The sequence below is a fragment of the Pleurodeles waltl genome, chromosome 7 (assembly GCF_031143425.1).
Source record: "Pleurodeles waltl isolate 20211129_DDA chromosome 7, aPleWal1.hap1.20221129, whole genome shotgun sequence".
NCBI lineage: Eukaryota > Metazoa > Chordata > Amphibia > Caudata > Salamandridae > Pleurodeles > Pleurodeles waltl.
In genome coordinates, this window is record NC_090446.1 from 377,142,957 (window position 1) to 377,160,277 (window position 17,321).

Genomic DNA, 17,321 nt, shown 5'->3' on the forward strand with positions numbered 1-17,321 from the left:
CCATCTTGCTCTGTCCTGTTCCTGGATCTCAGGGCCCGCTTGCGTGGTGGTGGTCCGTCTGCAGGGGATGGGGTGCTGGTGTGTTGGTCCTGTGGCGGTGCCTCCTGTCCACTAGCGCCGGCGGAGGTGGTGGGCATTTCATGTTCGTGGCTAGTGTCAGGTGCCCCTTGGAGTGCCACGGTGTCCCTCAAGGTCTTTTGAATGTCCGTCAGCATCCCTACAATGGTGCCCAGGGCAGAGCCGATGGTCCTGAGCTCCTCCCTGAACCCCAAATACTGTTCCTCCTGCAGACGCAGGGTCTCCTGCAACTTGGCCAGTACCGTTGCCATCGTCTCCTGGGAGTGGTGGTATGCTCCCTTGATGGAGGAGAGGGCCTTGTTGAGAGTAGGTTCCCTTGGCCTGTCCTCCCTCTGTCGCACAGCAGCCCTCCCAGTTCCCCTGTGTTCCTGTGCCTCCGTCCCCTGGACCGTGTGCCCACTACCACTGCCCCCAGGTCCCTGTTGTTGTTGGGTTGGTGGGTTCGCCTGGGTGCCCTGTAGTGGTGGACACACCGCTGATTGACCTGTCCTGGGTAGGGAGGTTTGGGCCCGCTGGGTGGGTGCTGTGCTGGTGTTCCCAGAGGGTGGCAGTTTGGTGTTGGGCTGTGGCTGGGCAAGGGGAACCGACTGTCCTGAGGCCCACGATGGTCCGGGCTGGTCATCAAGATCCAGTGGGGCAGAGCTGCTGTCGTCACTGTGGGCCTCTTCTGGGGGTGGAGTGGTGTTGTCTGGACCCTCTGGTGTGGTGACGTTCCTTCGGGTTCCTGCAGGGGTATGAGTACATGATTATTGCATGTGTGTGTTTCATGATGTGCAATGTTTGGGTGTGCGTGTACCCCAGTGCAGGCATTCCTGTGTGGGGGCTTGTGTGGTGATAGTTGGGGGGTGTTGTGGGTCTGTGCAGTGGGCATGCTTTAGTGATGGGTATCCATGCTTAGTTAGGTCATGCAGGTTTTGGGGTTGGGATGGGTGGTTGGTGTCATGGGTAGATAGGTGAGGATTTGGAGTAATAGGGGAGGGTGTGAGGGTGGGGGTGTGTGATAGCATGCAGGTAGGGTGGGGGATATGATAGTTGGAATTTGACTTACCAGTGTCCGTTCCTCCAACGACTCCTGCGAGGCCCTCAGGATGCAAGATGGACAAGACTTGCTCCTCTCATGTTGTTAGTTGTGGGGGAGGAGGTGGGGGTCCGCCGCCAGTCCGCTGTACCGCGATGTGGTGCCTGGATACCGTGGAACGCACCTTCCCCCATAGGTCGTTCCACCTCTTCCTGATGTCCTCCCTATTTCTTGGGTGCTGTCCCACAGCGTTGACCCTGTCGACTATTCTTTGCCATAGCTCCATCTTCCTGGCTATTGATGTGTGCTGTACCTGTGATCCAAATAGCTGTGGCTCTACCCGTAGGATTTCCTCGACCATGACCCTGTGCTCTTCCTCGGAGAAGCGGGATGTCTTTGGCGTGCCATGGGGTGGTGTGTGTGATGTGTGGGGTGGTGTATGTGTTGATGAGTGTGGTGAGTGTAGTGGTATGTGGTGTTTTGAGCGTGGGTGTTGTGTGGGTGATGGTGTAGTGTGCCTCTGTGTGATGGGGTTCTCTATTCTGTGCTGTCTCTCTCTGGCCTTCTTTCAGAAATTCTGGTCGTAGGGGTTTGTGTGTGATGTGGGTGTGTGTTTTATATTGTATTGGGTGTGTGGGAGTGGTGTGTGCATGTGTATCAGTTGTGTGTATTTCGAAATGTCCAATGTGGCTGTGTTTTGGAGCTGTGTGTGTATTTTGAGCGCGGCGGTGTGTACCGCCAATGGAATACCGTGGTTGAAAGACCGCCGCGTGGATTCGTGGGTCGTAATAGCATGGGCGTGTTTCTGTTGGCGTGGAGGTGGAGGATTTGTTTCCGCATGTTTCTCGCTGACCTTTGGTGTGGCAGACTTGTGTGGGTTTCTGAATTTCGGCGGATTCCGAGATGTGTGTCATAATAGTTGTGGCGGTCTACCGCGGCGGTGTATTGGCGGTCTTCTGCACGGCGGTAAGCGCCTTATACCACCAAGGTCGTAATGACCCCCATAGACTTCAAGAAGAAGCAAAATGTTTAACCCCAAATTCATAGGTCCTTATACTGTCCTTCAGCAAATCATTCCGGTGACCTATAAACTACAATTGCCCAGATCCTTACAGATTCATCCAGTGTTTCACACTTCCCTCTAGAAAAAGGCAGTCCAAAAGGTCCACCCTCATCCAGCTCCTGTTCTAGTACAAGGGGAAGAAGAATACGAAGTCAAGAAAGTTTTGGATTCTAAACTGAGAGGACGTAATCTATGGTACTTAATCTCATGGAAAGGTTATGGTCCTGTACTCATGGATTTCCGCATCTGATGTTCATGCTCCAGTACTTGTGAGACGCTTTCATCGTCTTAATCCAAGCAAACCAGGCCCTAGAGCGCGTCTGGGAGAGGGGAGTACTGTCAACACCAGGCAGTTCGCGCTCTATTGGCGACAAAAATGCAAAAACCCAGCACTCTCAAAACAACGTAATTTATGCATTGTGCTGATATGTTGTGGTTTAACATTTTGCATTGCAGAGTTCAATCCTGAAAACTTATTTTTAATATGCTTACAAAGACTGTTCCTTTGCAATGTATTGCTGCAGGTTTTCAGAGTGTGTTAGGGTGTGTACCCTTTCCAGGGCCTTCCAGAGACTTTCCCTGCAACATGCCTGGGCGTGGTTCTGGGCAGGGCCAAGACTCTATAAAAGAGAGCCAGCCCAACTCCCAGTGCTCACTATTCAGAGGTCCTGGTGCAGAGCAGCAGCTTCTTCCTGAGCTCCTGTCCCGGCGGCCTATTTGGATCTTCCAGTCTTCTGCCCTTCATCCTTCATTGGTGATCATTGTTCCAGGCGGTAAGACGGTGGTTGGACTGTTCCGACACCGTTATTGAGAATTTTCATATTCTTGGTTTAATTCTTAAATGAGTAACAGATTACTTGCGCGCTACCATTTCTTGACATTTATATGGTAGTTTACAAATAGGCAAGACGTGTGATTTGTTTCATAAAGGTTTGACTTTGTTATTCATTCCGTGCTGCCATTTCTTGACATTGGCATGGGGGCTTAAGAATCGGCAAGACACGCGATTCGTTTTATGGTGTTTAAACATTGTTGTCCATTGCGCGCTACTATTTCTTGACATTTATGATGTTTTACGAATTGGCAAGACGCGCAACTTGTTTCATGAGGATTTAACTTTGTTGTTCATTGCGCGCTACCATTTCTTGACATTTACATGGTAGCTTAAGAATCGGCAAAAGAAGCGCGATTCGTTTCATTGTACTTTGATCTTGTTAATTATTGTGAGCTGTTATTTCTTGACATTTACATCGTGTTTTACGAACCAGCAAGACGCGCGATTCGATTAATGATGATTTGACTTTGATATTCATTGCATGCTACCATTTCTTGGTATTTTACATGGTGACACTCGAATCGGCAAGACGCACGATTCTCTCCTTGAGTTTATTTCATGTTGTTTATTGTATGCCACTATTCTAAGATATTTATTATGTAATATTCCAGTTGACAAGTTATGTGATTTGTTTCCTGAATACATATTGTGTTATTTATGGTGCACAATCCTTTTATGATGTTTACTATATATATATATATAAATATCTGCAATATGTGCAATTTGCATTGAAACATTTTAAGAGTACACAGAAGGCCAGAGTTTCTAGATGCAATATTGTAGGGTCCTAGTATACATTCTCAAAACAGGATTTATATGACTGGTTTAAAATTTAGTCAGAATGTTTTTTCTGATTCTCATGTAAAGGAAAGTACTTGAATAAGAAAGTTTTCATGTAATTCATCTTGATTCCCCTACAGGTATCCAGGCATCTTGAAACTTAGTCATTTTAAACTTAACTCTTAGATTGTTCCTGTTTTCAGAGTGACTAGGCTTAGAATCATAGTCCAGTATTGATTTTAGGAGATATAATTTTCATATTGTGTGTTCGAACCTTTTTCTTACTACAGGTCTCCTTCCCAGCTGTTCCCTTCCTAATCCTCTTTCCCCCTCTTGAACTCTCTCAGTCTCTGTGATTTATCTATCAGAGTCTTGGAGCTGTTCAGTGGTGGACGTGTTGGGAACGTGCACAGACCCCGAGGATCTGGTGACTCTGACAGAGACAATGTATAAAGTATTTGTTCCAACACACACAATAATACAGTGAAAACACAACATCAGTTTAGAACAATTACCAATATTTATCTAAATCAAACAAGACCAAAAGGACAAAAATCCAACATACACAAGCAAAGATATGATTTTTTTTTTAATTAAAAAGTGTTAATTTTAGAAATCAATGGATGCATTGTTTTTACACACAATACCTGGTATGTGTCAAAAATAAAGCCGCACGTGCGAGTGTGCATCAGAAAAGTAAGCAATGCATTGATTCCTGACTTGCAAGTGAGGCCGTGCATCGTTTCTTCTATGGTCGGGTAGGCGATGCATCTATTTTCATTCTTGCAGAAAAGCAATACGTTGATTTCCAGGAGAGCAACCTCAGCTCCACACAGGTTCACTGTGATTTTGATGTCCAGTGATGAGGTGTGCGGAATCCTGCTGCACAGTGGTAAAGAGCCGCGCTGCATGGGTGATGCATCGATTTTGGCAGCCGCAAGCAGGTGCCACAATGCAGGTGGTGCATCAATTTTTCAGCCGCTCGGCTGAGGAGCGTGGATTTTGGTTTTGGTTCAACAAGCTTCTCCTTTCAAGGGCCCAGGGACTGGATAGGGCACCCCTTGGCAGGGTAGGAGTCGCAGCAAGAGAGTTGAGGTACTGGTAGAGGAAGTCTTTGATAGCCCTGAGACTTCAGAACAGGGGGAAAGCTCAGTTCAAGCCCTTGGAGACACTTCACAAGAAGAAAAACACCACAAAGTCTAGTCTTTGTCCTCTCCCAGGTAGAAGCAGCAACTGCAGGCCAACCCAGCAAAGCACACTCACAGGCAAAGGGGCAGTACTCCTCCTCCAGCTTTTCAGCTCTTCTCCTTGGCAGAGGTTCCTCTTGATCCAGAAATAATCTAGAAGTCTGGGGTTTTTGGGTCCACTACTTATACCCTTTTCTGCCTTTATAGTAGGCAAACTTCAAAGGAAAGTCTCTGTTGTTGACAAGATCATGCCTTGACCAGGCCTGCCCCAGACACACACTTGGGGGGTGGAGACTGCATTGTGTGAGGACAGGCACAGCCCTTTCAGGTGTAAGTGTCAGCTCCTCCCGCCCCACTCCAGCCCAGGAGACTCATCAGGAGATGCAGCACAGTCCTCAGCTCCCCTTGTGTCACTGTCTAGAGGGAATTCAGAAACAGTTCAACTGTCAATCTGACCCATACGTGGAATCCACAAGCAGGCAGAGGCATAGATTGGTTAAGCAAGACAATGTCTGCTTTCTAAAAGTGACATTTTCAAACTGACAAACTAAAAACCAACTTTGCCAGAATATGTATTTTTAAGTTGTAGATTCAGAGACCCCAAACTCCAGATCTATTCCTGCTTCCGATGGGAAACTGCACTTAAAACGTATTTAAAGGCAGTCCCCATGTTACCCTATGGGAGAGATAGGCCTTGCATTAGTGAAAAAATAATTTGGCAATATTTCACTATCAGGACATAAAAAACACACTAGTACATGTCCAACCTTTTAAATACGCTGCACCCTGTCTATCGGGCTACCTAAGGCCTACCTTAGCGATACCTTACATGTAGTAAATGGGAAGATTTGGGCCTGGCAAGTGGGTACACTTGCCAGGTCAAATTGGCAGTTCAACACTGCACACAAAGACACTGCAGTGGCAGGTCTGAGACATGTTTACAGGGCTACTCATGTGGGTGGCGCAATCAGTGCTGCAGGCCCACTAGTTGCATTTGATATATAGGCCTTGGGCAGACTAGTGCACTTTACTATGGACTTACTAGTAAACCAAATATGCCAATCATGTAAAAGCCAATTAGGGTTACAGTTTACACAGAGAGTAGTTGCACTTTGGCACTCGTCAGCAGTGGTATAGTGCCCAGAGTACCAAAACGAGCAAAACTGAAGTCCAGCACACAGACAAAAACACAGGAAGCAGAGGCAAAAAGACAGGGAAATCACACCAAGCATGCCAGGTCTAACTTGCATCATGTGCTCTCTCTCCCTTATGCCTCCCTCCTTCCAAACTCCATCTGGAGGCGAACTTCAGCCAGAGGATTCAGTAGGTTTTAACATTGTTTCAGTCACTACACATTGTTGGTTATTCTTCTGACTGTCAGTAAGCAAAACCCTGTTATATATCCATTGCTGTCTTCCTTGCTATGTTATGTTGTCCTACAAGATAAGCCTTGTATTTCACTTATCTATGTTGACAGGCAACAACACAACTATAGTCGATGTTTCTTGAGCTGTTTAGGCTGTTCAACTCAGGGATGTACGTTTCATTGTACATTGTATATTGTACGGTTGTATCCTGAAAATACCAGTAAAGATATAAAAAAAACTAATATCCAGATAATCATGCCCAGACTCCTTCTGAATTTGCATCATACCTGTGCCACACGAGGATGTACAAGGTCATACCATTACTTTGGATGTCAGTATGCATGAAATGCAAGGTTGTATTTTTGGGGTTCTGTGTCAACTGATCAACACTAGGATATGAAGAGTAAATGTGTTCCCCTTCCCCTGAGAGGTCTTGCATGTTTTGAGTGTGGTGTAATGACACATGATATCAGTTGTACACTATACACACATTTTACTGCATGGGAGCCAAAGCACACAACCAGGAACAAAGCAATACCTCCCCAGGATAAGAGAAAATGGGAGACTTATGGTTTACAAACTTTGTAAGTAGTTGCACAAATGTATATGCATGTAGTGCCACACTTATCAAGTACTCAATGCCAAGGATGATTGAGATTCTTCAGGCAGGTAGGGAGACATTCATGATTCATGATTCGTAACCAGCTAACAACAATGACCTACTTGCACAATGGAGCAAGGGTATGTACGTTAGTGGCTGGCACCAGTGTATGTCACAGCACAGCCAGGAATCTGTAGTGACAAACCACTCCCAACTATATATGCTGTATCTCTTTCATACACAGTGCTGCAGTAGGTGAATATCTGTGTTAGGCTGTGTGTAAAATCACACAAAGATGACCACTTACAGTGCACAAAGAAAGTTAAAGAGTCCTTAAGTGACTCAAATGGGAGGTATATGCACTTGTAACCATAGGCCTCTCACAAAGCAACATATAGGGCCTCATTAACAAGGCCTTTGCGCCACTGTTGTGTCATTTTTTTGATGCAACAGTGGTGCAAGTGGTACTTTACACTGCTCCACATTTACAAACTGACGCATTGGGTCCAAGGCATCAGTTTGTATAGCATTGCATCACATTATACGTGTCCCATGGATAATGTATGAAAGGTAAGCGTTCCCACAGGAAAAGCCACACAGAACTGATGAAATTACCACATTTCACTGCATCGTTCTGCGACTTTAGTAGATTAGAATTTGAATGCCTACTGAGGGCAGGCATTAAACTGATGCAGGTCTTCTCTCTATGGAGGCTTTCCTTACATTGCTGCAAAAGCGTCATTTTTTTCCGCTAGTCCAGCAATGCATCAGTTTAGTGCCACAAATGTGTCAGAATTTCTGATGCATCTATGGAAACATGAGTCATAGAGCTCTGTATTGTAAATACAGCACATCCATGGTGTTGTTAGGGGGTCACAGGGCAACGTAAGAAATCTGATGTAATGGAGCCCATGCATCAGATTCTTGTAAATGAGGACCTTAATTTCAAAGATTACAGGGCAATAGCTACATTAGGTACTCAACCCAATCCACCCAATGGTAAAGTGACTCAAATGTGAGGTACACCAACTCTTGACCATAGGCCTCTCACAAAACAACATATACCTTCAAAGACTGCAGGGTAATAGCTACATCATATTAACAACAAATGGCAACTCATTAATTGAAATAAATGCGCATTCAAATTATGTATTCAAAAAGGAAATTATGGGTGCTCATACACTGAAACACACCGTTGCCTTGATGTGTGAAAGCGGGTTCACCAAAGTAAACCCGTTCTAATAACAATAAAACAAACCAATGGGGCACACCAACAAATCTAAATCTATACTTTAAAGATAATGTAAAGTCTTAATAAGGTTAGCAAAAAAAAGATCATAATAAGTTTAACTAGAATGTTATTTTAGTCCTCTCCTTTTCTTAAATCCAAAGAACTGACCAAACAAAAAACTTACACAAGAGTATTCCTATCCAATCAAAGGGTATATTCATACAAATAGAAATTGTCATACAAAAAAAGTGAATTTTCTTATACACATAAATATATACATATATACATCAAACATATAGAGAAAGAGTGGAAAGCAATCAGCCATCTATGGAAACATGAGTCATAGAGCTCTGTATTGTAAACACAGCACATCCATGGTGTTGTTAGGGGGTCATAGGGCAGCGTAAGAAATCTGATGTAATGGAGCCCATGCATCAGATTCTTGTAAATGAGGACCTTAATTTCAAAGAATACAGGGCAATAGCTACATTAGGTACTCAACCCAATCCACCCAATGGTAAAGTGACTCAATTGTGAGGTACACCAACTCTTGACCATAGGCCTCTCACAAAACAACATATACCTTCAAAGACTGCAGGGCAATAGCTACATCATGTACTGAGCCAGGAACCTTCTGTGTAGGTGCATGTTATGGAAATATAGTCACAATGAGATTACAACCATATCATACAGAACAGTGTTTCACATTTATGATGATGTTCTGATTTTAAATAGGATACATGGTCCAGGAATTGAAAATGTGGGTTTTGGGATTGCCTCATGCAAGAGGGCAGATTCTTGATCAACAACATAAGTGAAAGTGGTTAAGGTGATACAGTCTAGGTAGTTTTACTCTGCATTGCCTACCCCTTCTGAAGTCACACAAGCCAGAACACATTGCTGACTTCATTTACTCAGTGTCAGATAGCCAATACATGGATAAGTGGTCATCATTCATCTCCTGCAAAACATGACTGAGCTAAATGTTAATACTTTACCCTCAGGCAAATGTATTAAAATATGACATAGCTTTTGGTTCGCACTTGTAGCCAAAAACATGATGAGTCTTACCTGAACATGTTTCTATACATACATCATCCCAAGGCTGCATTGGTCTGCACACATTATAAATTACACAATGCATCTCAGTAGTGTGTGTATGCATGCTGGAGTTGTAATCTGACCAATAACATTTTGCAGATAATGCAGGGACCCTTGCACCATGACTCAAGTACCCCTGAGGCTGGATTACAAGAGCCATAACTTGTGGAAGGCTAGAAAATTGAAGATCTAGATGTCTGTATGGTAATGTATGAACACACAAACAGACACACATGTAACCACATCTTTTGGTGTCTGTCATGGGTCAAATCCACCAATTATGATGAATATGACTCATCACAAAAACATATGCCACATCTATCATATTCAAAATTGCTTAGATTGTGATGGCTACCCTCCTGACAAACTCATACATGTGTTTACAATTTGGCTTTAGTTTAACATAATCCAAACAAATTAGGTGTGACACAGCAGGTATATTTGGCCATGCGTATGTGTAGGAGGCTGACCTGGCTTATAGTGGGTACCTTATGGTACTTACGCTTTGTGCCAGGTCCAGTTGTCCCTTATTAGTAGATTAGTAGTGTTCTAGCAGCTTAGGCTGATAGAGGTAGCTATAGCAGAGCAGCTTAGGCTGAACTAGGAGACATGCAAAGCTCCTACTATACCACTTATACCATATAGCACTATATCATAAAAATCACAATACTCAGAGTTACTAAAGAGTTACTAAAAATAAAGGTACTTTATTTTAGTGACAATGTGCCAAAAATATCTCAGAGGATATACTCCCTTAGGAGGTAAGTAAAATACACAAAATATACACACAAACCGAAATCAGGTAAGTAAACAGAAATTTAGTGCAAACACTGTAGCATACAATTGGATGCAATAGGCCTAGGGGCAACACAAACCACATACTAAGAATGTGGAATGCGAACCACTTAGGGACCCCAGGCCTAATGTAGTGTGTAGAGGGTCACTGGGAATGTAAGAAAACACTAAGGGTGTCCAAGATACCCCACCTCAAGACCCTGAAAAGTAGGAGTAAAGTGCCCCTTCCACAGAAACACACTAATGTTGTGATATAAGATTCTGCAAAGACCACAACAGACTGCAAACCACTGAGGACGGATTCCAGGACCTGAGGACCTGTAAAGGAAGGGGACCAAGTCCAAGAGTCATGAAAGTGTCCAGGGGGGGCAGGAGCCCACTAAACCCCGGAAAAAGGTGCAAAATGGCTGCCTCTGGGTGGAAGAAGCTGAAGATTCAGCAACAACGGAAGATGCCAGGAACATTTACTTTGCACAGAAGATGTCCCATGGTGTGCTGGAGGATGCATAGTTGTTTCCACGCAGAAAGACTGCAAACAAGCCTTGCTAGCTGCAAAGGTTGTGGTGAAAGAAAATGGGTACTGACCAGGCCCAGGAAGGACCAGGAGGTCGCCCTTGGAGGAAGAGACAGAGGGGGTGCTCAGCAACACAGAGAGCCCACACAAAAGCAGGCAGCACCTGCAGAAGTACTTGAACACAGGTTCAAGACAACTGAACACTACTAGGGAGGGTCCCACAAAGCCGGTGGTCAACTCAGCGAGTTGAGCAATGCAGGACAGAGCTTTGGGGACCTGGGCTGTGGTGTGCATGAATGATTCCTTTCAAAAGTGCACAGAAGCCGTAGCAGCTGCAGTTCACGCAGTACACAGGATTACTGTCTAGCGTGGGAAGGCAAGGACTTACCTCCACCAAATTTGGACAGATGGACCACTGGACTGTCGGGGTCACTTGGATCCAGCTCCTGTGTTCCAGGGACCACGCTCGCCACGATGAGAGGGGACCCATAGGACCGGTGAAGCAGACGTTTGGTGCCTGCGTTAGCAGGGGGAAGATTCCGTCGACGCACTGGAGATTTCTTCATGGCTTCCAGTGCAGGGTGAAGGCAGACAGCCCCCAGAGGATGCACCACCAGGAAACAGTCGAGAAAGCTGTCAGGATTAGGCGCTACAATGTCGCTGGTAGTCTTCTTGCTACTTTGTTGCAGTTTTGCAGGCGTCCTGGAGCAGTCAACAGTCGATCCTTGGCAGAAGTCAAAGAGGGAGATGCAGAGGAACTCTGGTGAGCTCTTGCATTCGTTATCTTAAGAGAAGCTCACAGGAGAGAACCTAAATAGCCCTCAGAGGAGGATTGGCCACCTAGTCAGGTAAGCACCTATCAGGAGGGGTCTCTGATGTCACCTGCTGGCACTGGCCACACAGAGGCCTCCATTGTGCCCTCAAACCTATGCATTCAAGGTGGCAGAGGTCTGGGACACACTGGAGGAGCTCTGGGCACCACCACTGGGGTGGTGATGGACAGGAGAGTAGTCACTCCCCTTTCCTTTGTCCAGTTTCACACCAGAGCAGGGGCCTGGGGATCCCTGAACTGGTGTAGACTGGTTTAGGCAAGGAGAGCACCATCTGTTCCCTTCAAAGTATTTCAAGAGGCCAGGAGAGGCTACTCCTCTCAGGCCCTTAACACCTATTTCTGAAGGGAGAGGGTGTAACACCCTCTCTCAGAGGAAATCCTTTGTTCTGCCTTCCTGGGACTGGGCTACCCAGACCCCAGAAGGGCAGAAGCCTGTCTGTGGGTTGGCAGCAGTGGTAGCTGCCGTGAAAACCCCAGAGCTCTGGTTTGGCAGTACCTAGGGTCCATGCTGGAGCCCCGGGGATGCATGGGATTGGCACCCCAATACCAGATTTGGCATGGGGGGACAATTCCATGATCTTAGACATGTTGCATGGCCATATTCGGAGCTACCATTGTGAAGCTACATATAGGTATTGACCTGTATGTAGTGCACAAGTGTAAGGGCGTCCCCGCACTCACAAAGTCCGAGGAAATTGCCCTGAACTATGTGGGGGCACCTTGGCTAGTGCCAGGGTGCCCTCACACTTAGTATCTTTGCACCTAACCTTTACCAAGTGAGGGTTAGACAGATAGGTGACTTATAAGTTATTCAAGTGCAGTGTAAAATGGCTGTGAATTAACATAGACATTATTTCACTCAGGCTGCAGTGGCAGTCCTGTGTAAGAATTGTCTGAGCTCCCTATGGGTATCAAAAGAAATGCTGCAGCCCATAGCGATCTCCTGGAACCCCAATACCCTGGGTACCTAGGTACCATATACTAGGGAATTATAAGGGTGTTCCAGTATGCCAATCAGAATTGGTAAAAATGGTCACTAGCCTGCAGTGAAAATTTAAAAGGCACAGAGAGCATAAGTACTGAGGTTCTGGTTAGCAGAGCCTCAGTGACACAGTTAGGCACTACACAGGGATACATACAGACCACAAACTATGAGCACTGGGGTCCTGGCTAGCAGGGCCCCAGTGAGACATATAAAACACACTGACAACTAGGGTTTTCACTATGAGCACTGGGTCCTGGCTAGCAGGATCCCAGTGAGACAGTAAAAACACCCTGACATATACTCACAAACAGGCCAAAAGTGGTGATAACAATGCTAGAAAGAGGCTACATTCCTACAGCATGCTAAGTCACACTGAAATGGTGTTGCAGTAGACTTCAAAAGTATGCTGCATGTTGAGGGAACATATGTGCCATAATCACACAGTGTGTGACTGTGATTCCATGATACCTACCTGTTCATACTTGCTAATAGTGTCTGTGTATTAATACTGCACATCATCTGAACCTGTGGCATACTCCATATCGGACATATGAAACAGAACCCTGCCCAGACATGCTTAGCAACATACCTTTCACTCTGCTGCTACATATGTTGAAACATGATTGTTTTGGTTTGTGCAATTTGTTGCACGACCTAATATGTTTGTGTTGAACATATGCAGATTATGGTTGCTGTTATAAACCCAGGATTTGTAAAGCACAGCAAATCACTCATGGGTTCCTCACCAAATTAAGTGATTTGCCGTGAATCAGGATTTTGAGACAACACAGAGACTCAGACCTGGTTCATCCCAAAATCCACATGACTATAGATGTGCGAACATTAACACAAATGTAAAGATGCTTAGATCTTATGGACCTGCTTACATACAGCCCACATTCACAACAAAATCTCTCCTTGTTCATCCTAAATGAATCTATGGACAGGTCCTGTCATGTTAAGCACACTGATAGCAAATTGATAGTAGGTAATTGTTACCTCCCAGAGCACATCACAATGTAACATTTCACATAGATCACACACAGGGATCACAATGCTACATACCTGCACTTATGACACTTACTGGTAGCACTGGGGTCCAGAAAAGTGTTCCGCTCAGCACATGTGAATGGGAGACATCCACCTAGAAGACAAGAATTTGGGCATTGCTTGTAAATAGTGCTTTCATATATGCTTACATTGTTATCTTACAAACCAAACTATGCTATCCCAGTATTTAAGATACATACATCAGCTTTGACACACATATCTAAATATGACACGATTATTGGATGCAGCTAGTACGCTTGCAGGCCTGAGCTTGCTGGTTGATGAAGTTCAGAGGTATCCATCCTCACATGCCTGAAGCATGCCTCAGGCATGTGATGTATTTAGCAATGCTGGCCAGCATCATGTCAGACTCTATTATATCATAACACATGGGTGACAACATTGACCCTCAGAAGAACTAAGTGGTGCTTTTATTGAAAAGGACAGGCATACACCGTATGTGACATCGTATAAGCCATATAAGGGTTTGCTGACTAGTGGTAAATCTCTGTACCTTCCAACTTTGTGCAAGGATGCTTGCCTTGTTAGCAGGTTTTATGTTTTGTTGTTGCCCCGAAAAACACAGTTCTGTGCAAGTAGATATTTATAAGGCATATTTATTTGTGTACATATGTAGCACAATGCAGCATACATGGAAGATTAAACATAAATGGAGTTTGGACACAGATCTGCTTAGTGTTCAACAGTTGCGTTCTGGCAGTTCAGAAGCACCCTCTAGTCATTCACAAATGTTACATAAGGGACTGTACATAATTCCATGCATTTTCATTGAAAAGTACAACCCACTAATCATTTAAAAGACCCTTGTTCCAGGGTACAGCAATGTAGCGATTGACACTGCGCTTGGTTTACGCATGCTTAATGTAGCTACTCTGAGGCACACAAAGTTCCCTTATTTACCTTCATGTCCTTAAATAAATTTGTTTTTTATAAACATCTTGCATGTTGCAATGTAAGAAAGCAACTAAGCAAATGGTGTACAATCCATGCTTGTGTTTGCCATTACTGATATAGCTACATTACTAAATGGTAATCTCCAGTCCAAGGAGGTTGACAAGATCAGCTTCCCATGTCATCACGTCAGCCCGTCAATGTTTAATCTGGACGCCAGTCTGATCCATCCCAAACATCTTCTGGTGATGCCAGCGCACATGCTCTCACTAATCTTTCTTATCCTTGGCTGGGTAGACCTCGCTGACCCTACCCCAGAAGCCAGCATCCTGGACAGGTAATGGACTATCAGACAGATAAGTTCACCTAACTCAGCCCCAGAAAAATTCTTCCCCCTCCCTGGGGTGTCCCAATCACTCCCAGACACACTAAAATAGCATTCCTTACAACTATAACTATCCCTAACAGATAAAATTCCAAAATGACAAACTCCCAATACATTGACAATTATTGAAAAAAAGCACATTTCTTGCCTTTTGCTTTCACACATAGCAGTACAGACTGAGACTATCTGTGCTGCACTGTGGGTCCATGCTTATTATAGGCCCCTCTGCTTACATTCACAGGACGTTAGGGGAACTATGCTGTGGTCCCCATGTGTAGGATGAACACAAGCATCATGACGTGCAACAAACACTCAGTCCTTGTACACCATTTAGTTCTATACTCCTTTTTGACTGAGCTATAGTGTGTGAAGTTGAACACATTCTACTAGCACACACACTTTCAGCATTTGCACACTGTTCCACGTTGCAGCCTTTGTGTTGTGTATGTCTTGTGTAGGCACATGTTCAGCCCCTGACGATATCATGCACACATATTTTTTTCAACATGATGTTGGGCAAAGGTGAATGTAACACACTGTAAAATACCTTGGGAATACCTTGGGAATAGGTGAGTGAGCCAGTGGACCTTACTGCAGTGAACCTGGGTCACATGGTTATGTTCACTACTAATGCCCAATGAACATCATGCTAACAAGCCCACATGATCCTTGTTTAACTCCTGTTAAGGCAGTAGCAGTGCATCTACACCAAGGACAGGTCTTTGTGTGGCACTCCTAGTCCAAAAAGACTGCAATCCCTGACACAGGCCTATGTAATGGCAAACACTCAAATACTATTTGCCCTTTGGTATGATACAAGATTTGTGATCCCCTCACCTGTGCACTTGTACACTCAGGGGAGGGGTAAAGTACTCTTGCCATGCAGAAGTTCATATCCAAATCCCTCCATTTCTCCATGTTCAATGAGTTAGTGTATGTATACATACATTGTGTGTGACTTTCAGCATGGACACTTCACACTCTTGACATCTCTGTACTCTTCAGGTGTTTTGATTTTGGAAAAACATCTCCATTGTCTTACGTCTCTGGGTAATTCCTTATATTGCAACATCATCTGCTCATCTTGTTGTGTTAAAGACTTTGAGTCTCATTACGATGCCTGTAAAATGTGTAATTTGACAACTATAAACTGAAGTGATGTATATGACAATCTGGCCAGCAATTGATTCATATGTGCAGTGCTTTGAGATCCCCACAGATTCATGTATGCATCCTGTACAAACAAAAGTTTAACTTTTACATACTTTGCCTTTGTTCATGACAACTGTCATTCATGGCCTGTGATTGTAAGTGCTCCAACAGTTTCTCCTGCAACATGCTCCCCTTCTGCCTACTGCCACATTGGTGAGATACACTACTCTAAGTGGTTTGTCTCACGCATGGCCATATTGGGTGATTTGTGTTGCAACACTCACTGAGTACCATGTGAAACACACCTTGCTGCTGCGTAACATGGCAGGGCTTTTAGCTGTGCAACACATCGCAGTTCATGAGTATGAGGAGCGAAATTTACTAATTAGATGTGGATATGTGGCAAGCCTGGCCTGTCCCTTACATGCTTCACATTGCATTGCTACATTGTTTGACTGAATATTTTGAGCAATGACCCCATGTTGCTTAACAGGACTGACAACATAATTGATACATGTATAAGCCTACTTCTAGATGAGGAGATGTGAATGACTTGATGTTTACATTGACTGTGACATAAAGACAACACAAGAAATGAGTTCAAGCATTAAAATGTTGAACTTTGATGAACATTTCAAACAGTTTCACCATTAGGTAAATTAATTATGAACAAAATGCTGTTGTGGTGCCACAGACAAGCCATTGTATATTGGAGGTCTCCACCATTGTCATCCTCCTCCTCCAATGGCTCACTCTCCTCTGGCTCAAAGTTCCATGACACTTTTTTTGTAATACAAATGTTGTGTATGATTGCAGAAACCAGGATTATCCTGCACAGCACAGGGTGAATATAGCAGTCTTCCCCCAGACATATAAAGGCACCGAAACCTGGACTTCAGAACACCAAACATCCTTTCCACCATGTTCCGAGTTCTGGTCTGCACCTGGTTTACCATTTTTTGGCCTTCAACTGGGAATGAGATATAGGGTCATGAACCACAGCTGCAGACAATATCCTCTGGCAGTTGAAAGTAGAAAAAATAGCTGTTATGTGCATTGTTACCAAACACACATGCAAAAACCATAAAAAGTCACATGTTACAGTAATTTAAGTAACTATAACTCGCGCCCTAAGGTAATCACAACTTGCGCCTAAGTTAACTATAACTTGCCTTACCCATTGTATTCCAGAAATCTTTCTTTATAATTAAAATTGATGAAGATGTTTTGATTGAGCACTTGGAGAAGGATGGGGTTCTAAGTTTCAACCTAAATCAAGAATGATCCCAGCAGGAAGGGATGATAATATTGATCAATTTACAGAAGAAGTGATAAAGGAACTGAAGGAAATTAGAATGAAATGTTTAAAGGAAAGGGGTATTACAGAGATAGATTTCTGGAATACAATGTATAAAATCACCTCTAATAAAGAGGT